The sequence below is a fragment of the Salmo salar genome, chromosome 17, assembly GCF_965601325.2.
Source record: "Salmo salar chromosome 17, fSalSal1, whole genome shotgun sequence".
NCBI lineage: Eukaryota > Metazoa > Chordata > Actinopteri > Salmoniformes > Salmonidae > Salmo > Salmo salar.
The window spans coordinates 48688431-48700707 of NC_138307.1; the positions used below are offsets into that span (position 1 = coordinate 48688431).

At 40.3% G+C, this 12277-nt stretch overlaps 1 non-coding gene across 1 annotated transcript; it reads right to left on the reverse strand.

The window, feature by feature from the left end:
• Positions 1-6436: 6436 nt before the first annotated feature.
• LOC106576027 (uncharacterized) lies at positions 6437-11983 on the reverse strand. The gene is made up of 3 exons (XR_014381044.1): positions 11895-11983; positions 11433-11543; positions 6437-6603 (listed from the first exon to the last, which is right to left on the reverse strand). It is a non-coding gene; the product is annotated as an uncharacterized LOC106576027 (transcript).
• Between the last annotated feature and the right edge of the window lie 294 nt (positions 11984-12277).

Sequence of the window (12277 nt, forward strand, 5' to 3'; positions counted from 1 at the left end):
CTCGCATAATTAATTTTACCGACACAAAAAATCCCACTTTAACTAGCGTATTTTGTTTTGTCGAAAATTGGAACGCTTCCATCAGGCCTGTCGTGACATTTCTTATCTGACATGTACTTTACTTGCATAAAAAGGTTGGATGGAAACCTGGTTAATGACACATTTAGCTTAAATTAGGCTTGTATAAGCATACTATCCTTAGTTGCTTGATTGTAATAGTCAGTGTGTTTACATGTTTTTGCATGCTTATACTCTATGTATCCTTGCCATTCCTTATCATTCATTCAGTCGCCACTGGCCAGCAAATGGTGTGTGCGTGCTTTAGTTGCCCCTGTGTGTGTATACAGTAGTGTGTGTGTTATGTGTGCATGGAGCAGCCCTTACCACTTTGAGGTGTTTGCCCAGGGCGACAGCCCCTCGTCCGGCCGGGTTTTGTCTCTGTCTCCTCCTCCTCTTGGCCCATCGGATCAGCAGGAACAGGGTGGTCACTAACAGCAGCAGCATCCCACCCATGATACCGCCAGCCATCCTCACATCCATGTCTCTGAAAGGTGTCCATGGAACTATGGAGGGATAGGAGAGGCGAGTTAGCGGATGAAGTCCAGCAGCTCACACAACTGGTCCATTTTCACTTTGCAACGGCTCATGCTCATAGCCCTGCAGAGTCTTAGTCATTCATCCAGACTTTGTGCCTGAAGCCCAGTTGAAGAGAAAGTTTGTCTGTTTTGTAAGCAGTCTCTGTCTACAGTTTTTTGAATGGGGAGAAAAATACAGTCTGGGAAGTTCGAGCAGCCAGTTGCCTGGTTTAACTCATCATATTGTGTCCATGTTGTCAGGAGTAGCGTGATTGACAGTGCATAGAAGGGGAGAGAGGGGCGTGTCCATGTTGTCAGGAGTAGCATGATTGACAGTGTATGGAAGGGGAGAGGAGGGGTGAACTGGGAGAATCTAAGTGGATCTTCCAGCAAGACAATAACTTCAACCACACATTAAAATCCACAAAGAAATGGTTTATCAGCCACAAAATTCACATTTTGCAATGGCCATCTTAGTCTCCGGACTTAAAGCACATTGGAAACCTGTGGTATGAATTGAAGAGGGCAGTCTATAAGCACATACCAAGAATATAAAGGATCTGGAATGATTCTGTATGGAGGGATGGTCTACGATCCCTCCCAATGTGTTCTCCAACTCATAAAACATTTTAGTAAAAGGCTCAGTTCCGTTATCCGTAGGTAAGGTATTGAAAACAGGGTGTCAATCATTTTGACCCCTACCTTAAAAATATATATTGTATTACTTGTTAATTAAACAAAATATATTTTATTAGTATCAAATAATTTTTACCAAAATTTGGGAGCATGCAATATACTGTAGCTCCGTTTTTCAATTCTATATGTTATACAGTCATTTTTGCTCATCTTTCACACATCAAGGGTGTCAATGATTTCGGACTCCGCTGTAAAGAAATCAGACCGTGGGGAAAGAACAAGTACGCCGTCATTTGCGCGCATTCCAAGAATCTGGTTTTACAAAGTGGATGCATGTCAAATCCATCATGATTTTTGTTTTCTAATAGGCCCACAATGTGGTTACTAAAATCCGATTTAGATACAGTATGTTTGGCTGTTTTCACTGCATAATATTTAGTAATAGTCCATTTAGGGGTTAGAGAAGAGTTCTATTAACTGCCGATCGTAACATAGCTAGCCATATAGAAATTGGTGGTGATACTTGAAGCTGTGTTTAAGTGTAATGCAGTTGGTTGGTGACAATGACATGAACATGTATTGAGGTTGACATCCATACAAGCATTACACTCTGGTTTTTACCCCAAAATAGGGTGAAATACCATAGCCTAAATGTAGGCTAATTTTGAAGGGGGGGGGCAATGAGGTGTGTGATCTGTCTTTGTACGTGGGTTTCCTGTATCCTCATCAGCCTCTTCCCCCCCTGATGCATCAGTAATGCTCAGTACTTACTTGGCTGGCTTCTTTGTAGCAGCTCTATGTCGACTGAGGCTTTAGCAACCTCACCTGATTCCTCATCCATAGCGACCACCTATAGGATAAATAATGATAATACAGAGAACTGTACTGCCCTACCAAGCAAAAAGGCAGTAACTGCTCATTTGGTCTAAAATGAGTTACTGCTAACATGACCCCCATTTTCTACAAAACACAACACCATAGAGGCAGGATACTTGTCCACGTGATTAAGCATGTATTTAATATAGCAAAAATGACTTTAAGTTACTGTGGAACCTAGGTAAATAAAAGCAATATTTCTCAGTTCCATGCTATGAGCAGTTACTGCCTTTTAGCTTGATAGGGCAGTGTAGATTCGGAGCCCAAAAAGGATTCTGTGTATTTCTAACCCTAATCTTAAGTGAAGCTAATTTTAATGTGTGTGTGTGTGTGTGTGTGTGTGTGTGTGTGTGTTACCTACAGTTGTATTACTACTGGACCACTTATTGGCCTAACCTAGCTATACAGTTAGCCAGGGACGACTAGTAAAACCAACTGTCCCTGTTTAACAAACTCATCTGGGTTTTTACACTGAAAAAAATATATAAATGCAACATTTAAAGTGTTGGTCCCATGTTTCATGAGCTGAAATAAAATATCCCAGAAATGTTCCATACCCACAAAGTTTATTTCTCTCAAATGTTGTGCACAAATTTGTTTATATTCCTCTTAGTGAGCATTTCTCCTTTGCCATCCACATGACAGGTCTGGCATATCAAGAAGTTGATTAAACAGCACGATCAATACACAGGTGCACTTTGTGCAGGGCAATAAAAGGCCACTGTAAAATGTGCAGTTTTGTAACACAATGGCACAGATGTTTTGAGGGAGCGTGCAATTGGCATGCTGACTGCAGGAATGTCCACCAGAGCTGTTGCCAGAGAATTGAATGTTCATTTCTCGACTATAAGCCCTCTCCAACGCCATTTTTAGAGAATTTGTCAATGGCGTTGTGTGGGTGAGTGGTTTGCTGATGTCAACGTTGTGAACAGAGTGCCCTATGGTGGAGGTTGGGTTATGGTATGGGCAGTCATAAACTATGGACAACGAACACGATTTAATTTTATATATGGCAATTTGAATGCAAAGAGATATCGTGACGAAATCCTGAGGCCCATTGTCGTGCCATTCATCCGCCGCCATCACCTCATGTTTTTGTATGTTAATACACGGCCCCTTGTTGCAAGGATCTGTACACGATTCCTGGAAGCTGAACATTTCCCAGTTCATCCGTGGCCTGCAAACTCACCAGACATGTCACCCATTGAGCATGTTTGGAATGCTCTGGATCAACGTGTACGACAGTGTTCCAATTCCCGCCAATATCCAGAAACATTCCACAGGCCCCAATCAACAGCCTGATCAACTTTATGCGAAGGAGATGTGTCGCACTGCATGAGGCAAATGGTGGTAACACTAGATACTGATTGGTTTACTGATCCACGCCCCTACCTATTTTTAAAAGGCATCTGTGACCAACAGATGCATAGCTGTATTCCCAGTCATGTGAAATCAATAGATTAGGCCCTAATATATTTATTTAAATTGACTGATTTCTTTATATGAATTGTAACTTAATAAACTTTGAAATTGTTGCATGTTGCGTTATATATTTTTGTTCAGTATATATTTGTCCGATTATGACCTTACCTCTAGGATGTGCCTGTCAAAGGGTCGTAGGCGGTCAGTCTTAGCGATGATAACCCCTTCCTCGGTGATGTGGTACAGTCCAGTGGTGGCTAGTGTGGGCTGGAGAGAATAATGCATTTTTGGATTCACCCCCTGCAAATAGAGGGAAGGTGAAGCAAGACAGGATGTACCAAGAACCAAGATGGGATGAAAAAACATTTGTTTATTATCCCTTTAAACGAACTAAATTTAGTCAGACACACATATTGTCCCACCGCTTACATCTACAAAGTCCTGGTCTATGGCTTGGATGAGAAGCACCTCGTTCCCATAGGTGGAGACTAGCGTGGCAGGGCTGGAGCTCTCAATGATGAAGCCCTTGTACGTGGTTCTGTTAAAGAGGGGAGGGAACCGGTTCTCTGCTAGCACCCGGACCAGCGCTGTCGCCACACTATACTTCTTTGGGTCATTCAGCTGAGATGCCTGTAGATAATTGATGGTGTTTTCAGTGTCAAACAGTCCAGGAAGATCCTTTTTCAGATCTAATCGGTTACCAAATTAGATTTTAAAAGGCTCTTAGTATTGGACTTAACATTGTCTTTTGTGGCTTTTTGATAAGGCATGCTACTGATACTAGTGCTTTTATCATTGTTTCAATCAAGATTTTCTTACCATGATGCGTAGTCGGAGTATAGGTGTCAGATGTCTGTTTTCCACCCGTCTTGTCAATGTGATCTCTGCTGTTTGGTTGTCAATCTGAAACCTGTTTTTGTCAGCACCTGAGGCACATGTGTTACAGGTAAATACACGGGATGCCACACAGAATGGCCATATACAGTTGAAGTCGGAAGTTTACATACACTTAGGTAAGAGTCATTAAAACTTGTTTTTTAACCACTCCACAAATTTCTTGTTAACAAACTACAGTTTTGGCAAGTCGGTTAGGACATCTCCTTTGTGCATAACACAAGTAATTTTTCCAACAATTGTTTACAGACAGATTATTTCACTTAATCACATTTCCAGTGGGTCAGAAGATTACATACACTAAGTTGACTGTGCATTTTAACAACTTGGAGAATTCCAGAAAATGATATCATGGCTTTAGAAGCTTCTGATAGGCGAATTGACATCATTTGAGTCAATTGGAGGTGTACCTGTGGATGTATTTCAAGGCCTACCTTCAAACTCATTGCCTCTTTGCATGACATCATGGGAAAATCAAAAGAAATCAGCCAAGACCATGCAGTCAGCATACCTCTCAGGAAGGAGACGCGTTCTGTTTAGAGATGAACATACTTTGGTGCGAAAAGTGCAAATCAATCCCAGAACCACAGCCAAGGACCTTGTGAAGATGCTGGAGGAAACACGTACAAAAGTATCTAAATCCACAGTAAAACGAGTCCTATATCAACATAACCTGAAAGGCCTCTCAGCGAGGAAGAAGCCACTGCGCCAAAACCGCCATAAAAAAGTCAGACTAGGGTTTGCAACTGCACATGGGGACAAAGACCGTACTTTTTGGAGAAATGTCCTCTGGTCTGATGAAACGAAAATAGAACTGTTTGGCCATAATGACCATTGTTGTGTTTGGAGGAAAAAGGGTGAGGCTTGCAAGCCGAATAACACCATCCCAACCGTGAAGCACGGGGGTGGCAGCATCATGTTGTGGGGGTGATTTGCTGCAGGAGGGACTGGTGCACTTCACAAAATAGATGTCATCATGAGGTAAGAAAATTATATGGATATATTGAAGCAACATCTCAAGACATCAGTCAGGAAGTTAAAGCTTGGTCGCAAATGGGTCTTCCAAATGGACAATGACCCCAATCATACTTCCAAAGTTGTGGCAAAATGGCTTAAGGACAACAAAGTCAAGGTATTGGAGTGGCCATCGCAAAGCCCTGACCTCAATCCCATAGAAAATTTGTGGGCAGAATTGAAAAAGGCGTGTGTGAGCAAGGAGGCCTACAAACCTGACTCAGTTACACCAGCTCTGTCAGGAGGAATGTGCCAAAATTCACCCAACTTATTGTGGGAAGCTTGTGGAGGGCTACCTGAAACATTTGACCCAAGTTAAACAATTTAAAAGACAATGCTACCAAATACTAATTGAGTGTATGTAAACTTCTGACCCACTGGGAATGTGATGAAAGAAATAAAAGCTGAAAAATCATTCTCTCTCCTATTATTTTGACATTTGACATTCTTAAAATAAAATGGTGATCTTAACTAACCCAAGACATTTTACTAGGATTAAATGTCAGGAATTGTGAAACTGAGTTTAAATGTATTTGGCTAAGGTGTATGTAAACTTCCGACTTCAAGTGTAAGGCTGCAATGCAATCCTTTCAAAATAGAAATATTAGAGCAGTCTACTGGCCTCTCAATAGGCCTTGAAATTGCCTACTGGTGACCTATTGATTAAGCAGACACTATTAGGTAGGCCCACACCTGAGAGAATGGAGTAGAGCAAAGGTGTATCAAGGCTTCTGTCTCCATCTTCGGCATGAATTGGACCAGGAGAGAAATTCAGTAATATGTCCTGAAACCAGAGAATTACTGCATCTTAGAATCCACATGGATTGTTTAATCAATCAATTGTTAAATCTTGACTCCTGACAGTTTGCCCTCGCAAAAGAGATTTATAACTTCAAGTTTCTTTCCTGGTTAATATAGTAAGGTTTAATACAAAAATAATCAATATTGCATGCAGTATGCACATCTATATAATTAGAATTCTACAATGAAAGTACTAAGCAGTAGTCATCACCTGGTCCTTTTCTGTGATGTTGACCACGTAGATGGGGTTGGTGCAGACAACCGTGTGGTTGTGGTCCTGGGAGATGGGTGTGCACGGTAGGAACTGAGGGTAATGGTCGTCCCTGTCCTCCACATTCACAGTCAGAGAGGCGGAAGTGTTGTACCACTCCTTGGTGTTGGTTTCCTGGAGAAAGAAATGTATTATTATTTTATCTAAGCTTCAGTAATGATACCCAATATAATGGAAAACTCTTCAACCTAGCAAGACTGAGAGCAAACGCTTACAGAAAAACATGATTTCACATGTGGAAAATCACAATTTTAAATTTAAAATTTTTACATGTTTTGCAGATGTGAAACCATGTGTTTTTGGAATACTTCACAGGGGTTGATATTTCACATGAAGTTTCTCATGTGGATTTTCACGCGATCACATAACCTTTTACATGTGGATAAAAAATGTTCACATGAGATTTCACAGGTGATGAGGCCCTGTAAACAATCATGAGTCATTATGATACACACACTGTCACAGCCTGATCTGTTCACCTGTCTTGTGCTTGTCTCCACCCCCCACCAGGTGTCTTCTATTTTTTCCCCATTATCCCCTGTGTATTTACACCTGTTTTCTGTTGCCAGTTTGTCTTGTTTTGTCAGGTCTTATCAGTGTTTCTCCTGTCCTCAAGTTTTTATTTTCTAGTCTTCCCGGTTCTGCCTCCTGACCCTGAGCCTGCCTGCCGTTCTGTCCCCGATTTGAATCTGCCTTGGATTATGAACCTCTGCCTGCCCTCGACCTGTCCTTTGCCTACCCCTTAGTTTGATTCTCAGAATATTTATTATAACAATCTGAGTCATGTTACACACAGCACTTTTAACATGGTGTTTTCAACTTACATATTTTACACACTTTGACAAACATTACATTCTGGATGTTTATTTATACAGTAATTATCATTCAACATGTCCTTACCTGGGATTTTGACTCACAACCCCTTGGTTCACAGCATTCTTCCTGCTACGTCACAATGTCTGTGTCAGTAATTGATTTCGACTGTATTGCTACACATTGGACTTCAAATTAAATCCCAACCTTGTTATAAATACAGTCAAGAAAAGCGATTTATATTTATCTTAGTGATTCGGGAGTAACATTAATACACAATAATATACCCCACCAACAGACAACTATACAGAAAACCCTCAAATTGCTGGAATAAGTAAATGAAGTCAAAGATGTGAGAATAGTCAGAATAACTGAAGTGCTTCTAAAACACGTTTTCACATGTGAAATGTCAATCTTTGTAAGAACTCCAATCTTTGTAAGAACTTGTGACAATCAAGAGCTGCGCTGCTAAAACCTCTTCAGGATCTGACCCTTTTTTTAAATTTTCACAAAAAATGACACCCAAATCTAACTGCCTGTAGCTCAGGACCTGAAGTAAGGATATGCATATTCTTGATACCATTTGAAAGGAAACACTTTGAAGTTTGTGGAAATGCAAACTTAATGTAGGAGAATATAACACATGAGATCTGGTAAAAGATAATACAAAGGAAAAAAAGTTTATTTTTGTATTTTTTTTACCATCTTTGAAATGCAAGAGAACAGCCGTAATGTATTATTACAGCCCAGGCGCAACTTTTATTTTGGCCACTAGATGGCAGCAGTTTATGTGCACAGTTTTAGACTGATCCAATGAACCATTGCATATCTGTTCAAAATGTTATATCAAGATTGCCCAAATACAAATACTGTAAGTCACTCTGGATAAGAGTGTCTGCTAAATGACTAAAATGTAAATTGGACAGTGCAGTTAGATTAACAAGTATTTAAGCTTTCTACCCACACATGGGCAGGCCTGGGATATTTTTTGGTTACAACCTCATGCTAATCACAGTAGCCTACGTTAGCTCAACCAGGGGAAACACATATCCGGCAGAGGTTGAGGTTACTATGCATATCCACAAGCTTAATGGCAGCTGGTAAACATTAAGTTAACGTTTAATTTTCAATAACTTACTGTTAACTAGTTACAAGTGGGTTATTGTAAGATTCCCAGTAATTTACTGTAGCTAATCCATCACACTCACTGACCTGATAGTCTGATAGGAAAGTGAGTATTACAATTACAATTGTGAATGAAATATCTTATGGCGCTTTGGAATCACATGCACTTATGTCAGCATTTAACAAGGCTGCAGAACTGACCGTGTACAAGCTTAATGTTTATGAACAGAGCACATTAACTGGGATGACCAGCCTTTTATGGAGGGCCCCCCCCCCAAAAAAAGCCACGCCTCCGATAAGCCGCGCCTGCAATCTTCTGATAGGCTGTCGCTGTTAAAGTATGCTGCCAATCAGCAAGTGATGTACATGTTGTCAATAGAAGAGTCAGTAATGGCACAGTAGGTAACTGGCAAGGATGCTGGTGGCAGCAAGTGTCCTGTAGGTTATAGGCAACATGTTGCCAGTAAGTTACTGTGACTTTTCTAATAACTTACTGACAAGTAGTTTACAGTTAAGAAATAACAAATTCACAGCAACAAGTTGCCATTAAGTCACTGGAAAATGCACAGTAACCTCCTCACAGTGCATCTGATTACTGACATTCTTTTCCAACATTTGCGGAACAGAAAGTATTAAAGCAGTTGCTTTACTTGTACCTGCATAACCATCAAACACTTAAACTGCTACAACAATTCCACTGATGGTTGGCACAATTAACCATTATATTTGACCAAGCCCCCAAATATGCTAATGAATCCCACCAGTACATTGCCCCCAGCCATCAAAGTGTAGTGGTGATCGTACCTTACATTCAAAATATTGGGTAGAAACATTTCCAATTATACCTACAAGGTACTTAAATGTACCATGTGAGTTTATATGTGTCACGTTCCTCGTATTCTCCCTCATCGGAAGATATGTCGAAATCACTCGATGACCAATACGCAGCGGGTTGACTGTTCCACATTATATTTATTATAGATGGAAACGACAAAACAAAATAAACACGCAAAGGAGAACGGTGACAGTTTCACAGGTGCAGTGAAACGAAACACAGTGCAAAATACAATTACCCACAAACACACAGACAAACACACCCTACTAATATAGGACTCCCAATCAAAGGCAACTCAACACACCTGCCTTCAATTGAGAGTCCAGCACCCAACCTACACATAGAAAACCTAATCTAGAACCTAAACCAACACTCACAACCCCACTATACCATAACCAAACATAACTCTGCCACGTCCTGACCAAATATAATACAAAAATACCTAAGTATATGGTCAGGACGTGTACCTTTTGACTTTTTTGTACTCCAGGTAACAACACTGTACCCTAACCATATCCTTAGTAGTCTTATTAAGTATGAACCTCGTGGTACTACAGAAACATTGATGTACTCCCAAACAAGAGGTTGCAAGTTCAAATAATTATTGTATACTCTACGTCAAGTGTAGATGATGTTGATGTTACCTTAATGGTGATAATCAGACAATTATTTACTTGATTCTGGGCAGCTTTTAGCAAAGCACAGAGATACATTCTTGCCAATAAGTCTGTGGCCATATCTCTTTCACAGTCACAGATCTGGTGGTGTAGCTGCACTGTAGCAGGACATTTCAGGTTGCTAGTGACCAAGAGGTTATGAGTTCAAATCCCATTTAATACTTTTATTTGTGGTCACAGTACAAAATGTTACAGTAAGTGAAATGAGAATACAGCAGCATACTGTCATTTTATAGAAATAACATCTTCAAGTTGTTGTGAATATTTATTTATTTTTACCGCAACTTTCGGCAAATTGCAGAAATGTGTTCTTGCCAGTCTCCATTATAGCCACAGACCTGGTGGCACAGCGGGAACTTCAGGTAGCTAGCAACCAAGAGGTTGTGAGTTAAAATCTTAGTTAGGTCAAGTGAGGTTGAGTCCTAAGTAATAAGCATACTGTCCTTAATAAGCATACTGTCCATTAACACATGGATTTAGCTAATAAAATACAGTAACTGGTTGTAGATTTACTGTATTTTCACCGCAACTAGACACAACGTTCTAAGAACATCTTAAGAAAAGTCATTGGGGATGTCCCTGCAACAAACCGGGAATTACACAAAACATGCAGGGGACCATGACTGCTTAAATGTAATTCATGTAAATTATGTCTTTCAAAGTAAAATGTTCTAAATTACATTTCACACCTGGGTTTTCATATGTGCTGAAATGTTGTCACATGTCTAGTGTCATGGTATTGCATGTAGAAATGTTTCATCCCCATGTTGTCACATTTATTTTACATTAACATCACATGCGATCATGTTCTTCCACGTACTCACGTGTTGCCACGTAGTTTTATGTCATGTTGCTTCACATGTTGTCATATTAACTTCACATGAAATCACATTTGATCACACGAGTTCACGTGAAATTCATGTGGTTTTTCCGTAAGGGAAGCCATAGACATGGTCAGGAGACAGGTATTCAGCCCAGCCACGTCCTTCCTCAGCATTTGAGATTTTAGGTTAGAGAATGATGCTGCCTGCAAGATGCATTGTAACTATTTATGATCGGTTTCTCGGCACAAAGTGTTTGAGGATGGCTTTACTCATAAATAGTTGAGTAGATTATAATGCTATTACACGGCTAGTCAGGCAGTGGCATAGCAATAGATTACATATCTTCAGATTATAATTATATGACTAGGCAGGAAGTGGCACAGTAATAGCCTCTGGCTTTCATAATTATTGGCCTCAGGCCTCAATGTGTTCTCGTTGATTAATGAAAAAGGGGATTAGTAGCAGACATGGGTTCAAATGGTATTTGTTTTCTTTCAAATACTTCAGCTGTGCTTGATTGAGCATGTCTGACTCAACGAGCCCATTGAAATAGTCCAAGAAGTGCAACCCCGTCTGTCTGGGACCTAAGACAGGCTCAATCAAAACGCTCAAAGTATTTGAAAGAACAAATACTATTTGAATCCAGGTCTGATAAGTAGCAGGTCTTACCACAGCGTAGATGACTAGCTGCAGCTTGGTTTTGGTCTCATAGTCCAATGGCTTGTCCAGGATTACTTTACCACTGTTGGGCAGGTCTATCCTGAAGTAGCTGGCATCAGGCTGGGATGAGAGAGAACATGCAAATTAATGTTCATTAAATTAGTGCACAGATGGTCTACGGAGCGATTGACACAGAGGTGTAATCAGCAAGGTTAGGAGCATTTAAAATATAATTAATTTGAGTAGATGTTGGGTTGTCGCTATAAGTGGATATATTGGGTCATTGTTTGAAATCAACAGGAACATGACAACAGGATTCAGCACTGTTGTGAAGTGCCTACTAGAGAGCTAGGTGTTTTTATTGGTAAAAATTCACTTTAACTGCTGTCAATGAACTCTTCCTACTCTCTAAATCCTATCACACACTGTCCCATCATGATTCTCTCTAAGTTCAAACTCATGGTACCATACCGAGGCTCTGTCGATGATGTAGGTGATGGTGTCTCCATCAGCATCGATGGCCTTGACAGTGAAGACTACAGAGTTGACTGCAGTGAGCTGAGGATTGATGAAATACAGAAGACCTGTCATTATGCATCTGAAAGACAAGATTATCTATATTAACAAAGTGTGATGTATTTTTACCTCACTTATGTAACGCGGTTGTATAGTCTTCTCAAGGAACATTGGTTTGTTATCGTTTTCGTTCAGGATCTCAACCATGACCCTGTATTCACTCTAGAGGAAGAAAACAGTAGTTTCAGAAATTCAGTTTAGGCATTTCCTCACCTTAGTTTTGAGTCAGTTCACATTCTAATTTACAGGTTGTGAATAACAATAACATGCTGTAGGCC